Here is a 7,553-nt window from a genome sequence, read left to right as displayed (position 1 = left end):
AGAGAGAGAGAGAGAGAGAGAGAGAGAGAGAGAGAGAGAGAGAGAGAAAGAAAGCGCGCGGGAATCCTCGCAGAACGCAGGACCCCCGGATATTGCTCAGGGGGTGGCCCGATACACACGGGGTGGAGCACTTAACTCGCACTTCTCACTCGAAAGAGATACTGCCCTCGCGTTAAAAGGTTATTAAGGCCGAGAGCTGCGCGGGTCAACCTCTGTACGAGGCCGAAATCAAAGTTATATTTCGCGATATTAAAGCTAGTGGGATATATTAAAAGCATTCGGCGTGACTACATGTTTTTTTTTTATAAGAAAGCTTATTGAGACTCTTAACCATCACGTTACTTCTCTTTTCTTTCTGCAATTGCTCATATAGTTTGTTATTTCTGAATTTTTAAATATAATTTCTGAATTATAAACAATTAAACTAAGATTTTTTTTAATTTGATGGTTTTTTTTTTATACAAGTGTTAGCGTATATTTATTATTACACAAATCTGTGTAATAATTAAATTACCTCGTTCTATCTTTCTAGTACAGAATATTAAAAAATATAATATTAAATTATGCTTCTCCCTATCAAGTACGAAGAGAACTTTGCAAAGTTTTTCGTAAAATTTTTCTCAAACTGTCAATATTGCACGATTGATCTCAACGCATAAAAGTAAAAGATATGCGGTCTGCGAATTTAATTTCTTCCGCCGGCGCGGAATGTTTCAATCTCCACGAAGGAAATCCCGGCTCTCGTCAGCTGTTCTCTCGTTGGGAGAACAACGGACGAAGCTGCGTGAGAGGAAAAGGAAAAAACAAGACAAGGGAGAGAAATACGAGCGCTTTCAATTGCCGCGTATCGCGAGGCGAGTGTGTATAAATGCAGCGGAGGGTAGAAAAGGAAGGGACAGCGAAGTTGTGTATAATGTGTATAGTAGAAGTAGAACGATGATCGGCCGGCCATGAAATACGTGGCCATTAACGGCCATAACCATTACCGATTCGACAGAATTGTGAGGTTAGCGTGGCCTGATCTCCCCTACGTGCTTTACTTAACTGTCAAGAAATTAGCATATTATCTGGATGATGGCTTCGGTGCCTCCGATTCTCTGGGAGAAACGTGAGGATGGCGATTTGCCTCCTTTTCGCGTTTCCCTCTCGCTTTCGGAAGTCCTCCTAAAGCGCTCACGATCGGGCGTCATTACGGTCATTAAAACGGGAGTAAGCTCGGAATAATTAAAACCTCCGATAAGTCCGCAGCCGCTCCTTATCCGCCTGACGAAATCGCGTTCCCCGTTCAGATTCGAATTCGTCGAAACCAGTTTATTACTCTCATTAATTTTCAGCATTTTGCGAATGCGAGTCAACATTATTCATAACGAGGAAGTGATAAGCAACGTCGAGTTAATCCAGAATTAACTTTTTTTTATATAATGTACATATGTGTATATCAGCATTTCTTAATCTTTTGGATAATTTTATATTCATTTAATTTATGTAGTAGCTACATTATACTTGACACATTTATTTTTATCATTTCTATATAAATAATTACACATAACAGTACTTTTCAATCAATTTTTATTTCCTATATTAAAAAATTATATTTCCACATTTTTAATAAAAACTTTTTAAATAAAATATTTTTAATTATTTTCTTAAACAAAGTGTTGATAAAATTAATGTTTTACTTCTTAACCGTTTAAAAAAGCTCTGTAATGCGATCTAAAATAAAAAATCTACTTTATTTCAAATTCATTCTGCATCGATATCTCTCTTTTTTTCCGTCAAACCAGTTTTGCATTAATCTCCCCGATCCACTATTCTCCAGGGAACCTACTAAATTGATCGCAACCTTTGACAGTCGCAGAAAAAGGCGATCCACTGGCAATCGAGTCCGGTGTTGCGCGCTCGAATAGTCTCGCTTGGCAACGAGAGATCGGTAACGAGAGACCGTTTCGGGACAGAAGAGCCAGTAATTACGCGCGGCGCTGCCGAAGATTTCCTCGAAACTTCGTTGTTGATCTGGCCGGTCGTAATCGACAGGACAGAAATATCCACGGCGATCCGAGCGAGTTGTCGAAAGCCGGAAAGGTAAACACGGAGCCGCGGAATACCGGCAAAACCGTGGTTTAAGTAGATTTATAAATGGGTAACAGGCGCGGGAGCGTTTCGACGTAGAGAGTAAGAAACGGCGCGGGATTATCGGCTCTCGTAAAACTATAACTGCCGCTCGTTCAGCGATTATCTCTTATTCTTCCAGCTTTCGAGCAGTTTCGTCGGAGACGGAACTCCGACCTCCTGTCCGTCTTTCTCTCTTTATACCTTCTTGTCTCTACGAGGCAGTAAACGTTCCCGAGATGAACGGGAATCGGTTGGACGGACGGTTGGGGTACCTTTCTATGAAGCTGTTAACTTCTCGCAAATGTACGCGTTACCGACTCGTTATGGTCGCGCGAAACTAACCGTCGATTTCTTAGGCCCTTACACTTTCACTGAAAACGATCACATTGTCAAGTCGTATCGGTCTCCATTGGAGTAGCCGATTGAGCCTGACGTTTATAGCATATATTATTTGCAAACAATATTAAGTATGTTGAAATCAAAATTATACAATTTGTAACAAAAATCAGCATTATAAAATTATAAAATAATTTTTTTATAATAATCTAAAAATTTTTCAGCTATACGTTTAACGTACTAAGATTCTTTAATTTTTTTCTACGTAAAGAAACTGAATTTATTTGTGAATTATATTAAAAAATAATTAGAAGAATAAAAGTAATATTTTTATATATCAGTCTTTGTGTTCTTAATATTATCATTCAATGTTATCAGTTTTTAATAACATTTTCAGTTTTCAATTAATATTAAAAAAATACATACACGTACAATATAGTTAATTCAAATGTCAAGAAAGCCGGAAATATTTTTTCTATATCAAGAAATGTTTATCGTGTTGATTTAATTGTGACCATGCATATATTTTTATGTTAATAACAGCTGCAAACTTTTATAAACAAAATTAAAAAAATTACAATAGTCAGTTACTCTTATTTTTCCTGTTTCACAACGTCAGGCAATAAACCCGAAAATGTTTAACGTAAACGGACGTAATTGGATCTTGAAAGAACGAAACAAAATAAAGATCGCGGTAACTTCTTACGGCATCGCAAACTTAATGGAGTTAACCTCGGCTAACCCAGGTATAATTAAAAACAGAAAATGATCCGGGACGAATCGGTATTATTGATCTGTACTTTAATTTGGTGCCTTTCCGTTATATGCAAGTATTTGTAATGTCTACTAATTGCTACTTTGCAAAATTAAGGTTTCGTACTCGCTTTGGTAGAAATAATTCAAAATTGTACTTAATTTCTTAAGCAAATAGCTACAATATTTCTATTATAATAATCCAATATTTGAAATATTATATAAGCTCTTTCATTAATTACAACGATTTTTTTGTTAATTATTTTTGTTTAACTCAAGTAAAATTGAAACAATTTTATATCGCACTTATTATAATACATATAGGTATTGCATATATCTGATAAGTAGATAATTTTACTTGAGTTATTCTCATGTTAATGTTTCAACAGACTACAACAGCTATCAAAAACAATACTAAAATTAACTTTTGCATGTTAAAAATAGCACATGTTTTCAAACAATATTTTCGAATGCAAAGATATTTATACAAGCAAAGTCTTTTTAATTAAATAATGTAAATAAAAAATTAACTTTAACTTTTCGCTATCTGCACTTATATTAAACATAGGGTCTTATTTTCAGTAATTTTATTATTTTTAAATTGGATTGCACGGATGTGTAAATGTACGAGTTACGAGTATATAAGTATTGAGTAATGATCCATAATAATGTATTTAATTTTTGGGTCTGTGAGTATATTAAACTTAAACAATTACGCGGATCAATCAGTCCTGCAGGATTTATACAGAAAGAATAATTTCCTAAATGCATTTGGGACATATGTGCGAAAGGAATAGCAACAGGATAAGTAAGATTTCGGCGTTGAAGAAGCAGATGCGCGCACCAGTGCAACCAGTGCCACGCGTAATGCGTATCATTGGCCCCCGTCCTCGTAAACACGAGTGCAAAAAACAATTATTAAGCGGAGATTGAAGAGAACGGCGAGATTAAAAGAGGGGAACAGAGGGCAAACGCGCGAGGCGAGCATCCTTAGCGCAAATCCCACGGTCGTTCTTGCTCCTTTGGTTTCGGCTGCATTAGCCGCATCCTCTCTCGTGCGCAGATATTAATACGCGCTGATTGTAAGAATTTACTTCGGCTAATATCGATAAACTAGAGCAAATACAAATCTCAACGATGTGACATTCGGCGCTAACGATATATACGCATCTTGGTTTTTATCCCCGAAATCAGATCTGATTAAATATAATAAATGCTTTCATTTAAGTTCCCACTAATTATAATATTTATTACTTGCATTTCCTGTTTTATGTATTGACTACTTTCTTAGCTGCAATAGTTATTAAATAAAAAAATAAAGAAATAAAGAAATGAAGAAGTTAAGAAATAAAAAAATGAAGAATTGAAGAAATAAAGAAAAATTGATAAAAAAATATACGACCAATATACAACATAATCAAATTACAACAACCGTTGTCGAAAAATTAAAATAATTAAGCATTAATTTAAAAAAATGTATATTTGTACCTGTCTAAATTAATCATTGCAATAAGATCTTAATAAATATGTAAAATGCGCGTTTTATGGCTTATCAATCAGCGTGCAATGCGTATGATGAACTGTATAAGGTTCATATTTGCATGCTATATATTTTATCACTAGATATATAGCCGTTTGATTCTAAAGTTTATATACGAGGGAGATAGCGTGCAATGTTATTACGGGTTGAGAATCGCATCGGCGCATTTAGCGCTAAATGCGGGATACGAATGAGGGTCTGAGACGTCAACGACGATGCAATTGTATCGATCTCGCAGCTCCCGGCGCGTGATTGAACAATTCCAGTTTCTCACGATTACATAGAGTTAGAGTCAGCGGCCGGCATCGATTTCTGCGCATTATGTACGGCTTGCTGTCACGATGACGTTTTGAATAATGAAAACGGTCTCTCGCCAGTCTCGCCGCAGCCGACCGGCGATGTGTGGCATCGCTCGGAATTGCAACAGCAACAGGAACGATAATCAGAATCATTAATTTTCCTTCGGAATCGAGCCTAACGATCGAGATCTCTTCGAACAATACATTATACAATACATATTTTTCGAATATTCCACGGATATTACATTGCACGTTAAAATTTATTTCGCATCGGAGTTATTCGCGATAATTGGCTAGCAGAAATTTTATGGCTTACGATACAGCCAAGTATATATCACACGATTGATATAAAACTCACAAGATTAGAATACCTATAGTTAGTATAATTATGATATTCCGAAAGTATTGTATTTATTAAAATCGAAATAAAAAGAGAAATAATCTTTTTAACGTTCCGTAACGCGTATACTGCTAGAAACATTGCAAAAAATAAAGAAAAAAACAAAGAAATAAAGAAATTAATATGAATAAATAAAGAAATGAAGAAATAAAGAAATAAAAAAATGAAGAAGTGAAGAAGTGTGAAGAAGTGAAGAAGTGAAGAAGTGAAGAAATAAAGAAAAAAGGATAAAAATATATTTTCTAAATCTGTTTTATTAATTATTTTCTAATTTGTGCAACAAACTCTTTAACAAATCGTGTAGTATTGTCGAGGTAAAAGTTATTATTTTATTATTATTATCTATATTATAATTTTATTATTGTCATGATTAAATGCACATTAATGAATAGAGTAAATTAAATTGAAACAAATTAACCCCCATACTATGCTAATAGTTCCTAAGCCACGATAAAAATAACACGCAGATGTAAGAATACAAAGGTCTTCGCAAGATTCTGTTCCCTTTGCGGCGAGATCAAAGATTTAACGAAATTGGACAACAAGTACTCGTCATGCACTTGACGTCTCGCGACTTGAAATACTTAGAATCGCTAATTCGAGACTTCATGGTTGAAGTTGCCGGACAGAGCTCATGCCTTCCTACCGGGTGTCTTTAAAGTATTACCACGTAACGTAACGCAGTGTCAGAATTTTAGTTGATATATAGATAATAATAATTGATGCAGATTCAATGCACATAATACAATTTTAACATATTATAGTTTAGAAAAAAATCTACTGCAAATTTGTCGAAACATTAAAAATAAAATCTGAAAACCTGAAATATTTTTTCATGTTTTGTGTTTTTAACAGTGCTTTTAAAGTTAAAAATAAAGGAAACTTATAATTGTGTTAATATATGGAGGGGTAAAAACCACAGTGGTGTGTCAAATATTTTAAAAAATTTGACTTACACATCTATATAGTTTTTACCCCTCCATATAATAAAAATAAATTACCACACTCTCAGAATTATTTTTTATGAAAAAAAGTAATGCTAAATAAAGTTTAAAAAATATTTTTTCTGTATATTTTCTCCTCAAATAAACAATTATTAAATCCATCTATGGATGAATTATGTGATTAAAAATAAATCAATATATGGTAAACTCAAGTAAGATGGCCATACAGGAAAGATGGCCAACCTTCTTTCCAACGTTCTTTCACTCTAGCTCGCCATGAAACATCGAATAAACATGGGTTGGTCATCTTTCCTGTATGGCCATCTTACCCGAGTTTACCCTATCTCTATAATCTTAATCAGAAATAATTAATAGTATAAGTTAACGCGAATTTCCTGAGAGAATCATCGTTCTATCAAGTATCATAGAATTATCACTTTATTAAGTTTTCTTAGATATACATCACAGATTTATAAAACATATTCTTAATGCTTTAATTGACCGCGAAGATACCAAAGAAATCTTTCTCAAATTACAGATGGATTTATGTCTCCACCAGGCACGTCGATCTCGAGGAGGTCATCGCGAACAGGGCGCAAAGCTGGAGGGGATTAAAACGGAAGGAGAGATATGCGATCGGGGAGAGTGGGTTAATACCACCACGAGAAATCGCATATTTATAAAATGCAAATTCTAATTGCAGTAATAGAAACGCGAAATTAATGATTGCATTTAAAACGTTTTATATCAACGCGCAGCACATTTTTACTCGAGCTATAAGCAGTATCTACACAGAAAAATATCCGAGATATACCTGCATTATATCAAGCTATGAACGGCAATGTACGCGCGAGCGTATAAAGAAAATAATAATATGGACATTGGACCGACAGGACCAAGCCGCGGAAACATTATATTCGCCAGTACATTGCAAATATATGAATATAATGTTGTGTCACTGTATCGACGTACAGACTGCTAATAATTGCGTATATCTAATTAGCGTAATTAACGGTATAATTGAACCATGTCTTGCATACAATTTCTACCCTCGCTGAGGCTATCAGCCCCCTTTTCCCCACCTCGGAACGGGCAATCTTGTGTCGACATCATTTCTTTTCCTTTTTTTTCCCCCAAGAACGGAATATTTTAGTGACGCACACGCTCCA

This window comes from Temnothorax curvispinosus, unplaced genomic scaffold (assembly GCF_003070985.1).
Source record: "Temnothorax curvispinosus isolate PA1 unplaced genomic scaffold, ASM307098v1 QBEX01018149.1, whole genome shotgun sequence".
NCBI lineage: Eukaryota > Metazoa > Arthropoda > Insecta > Hymenoptera > Formicidae > Temnothorax > Temnothorax curvispinosus.
Note: the sequence above shows the minus strand (reverse complement) of the source record.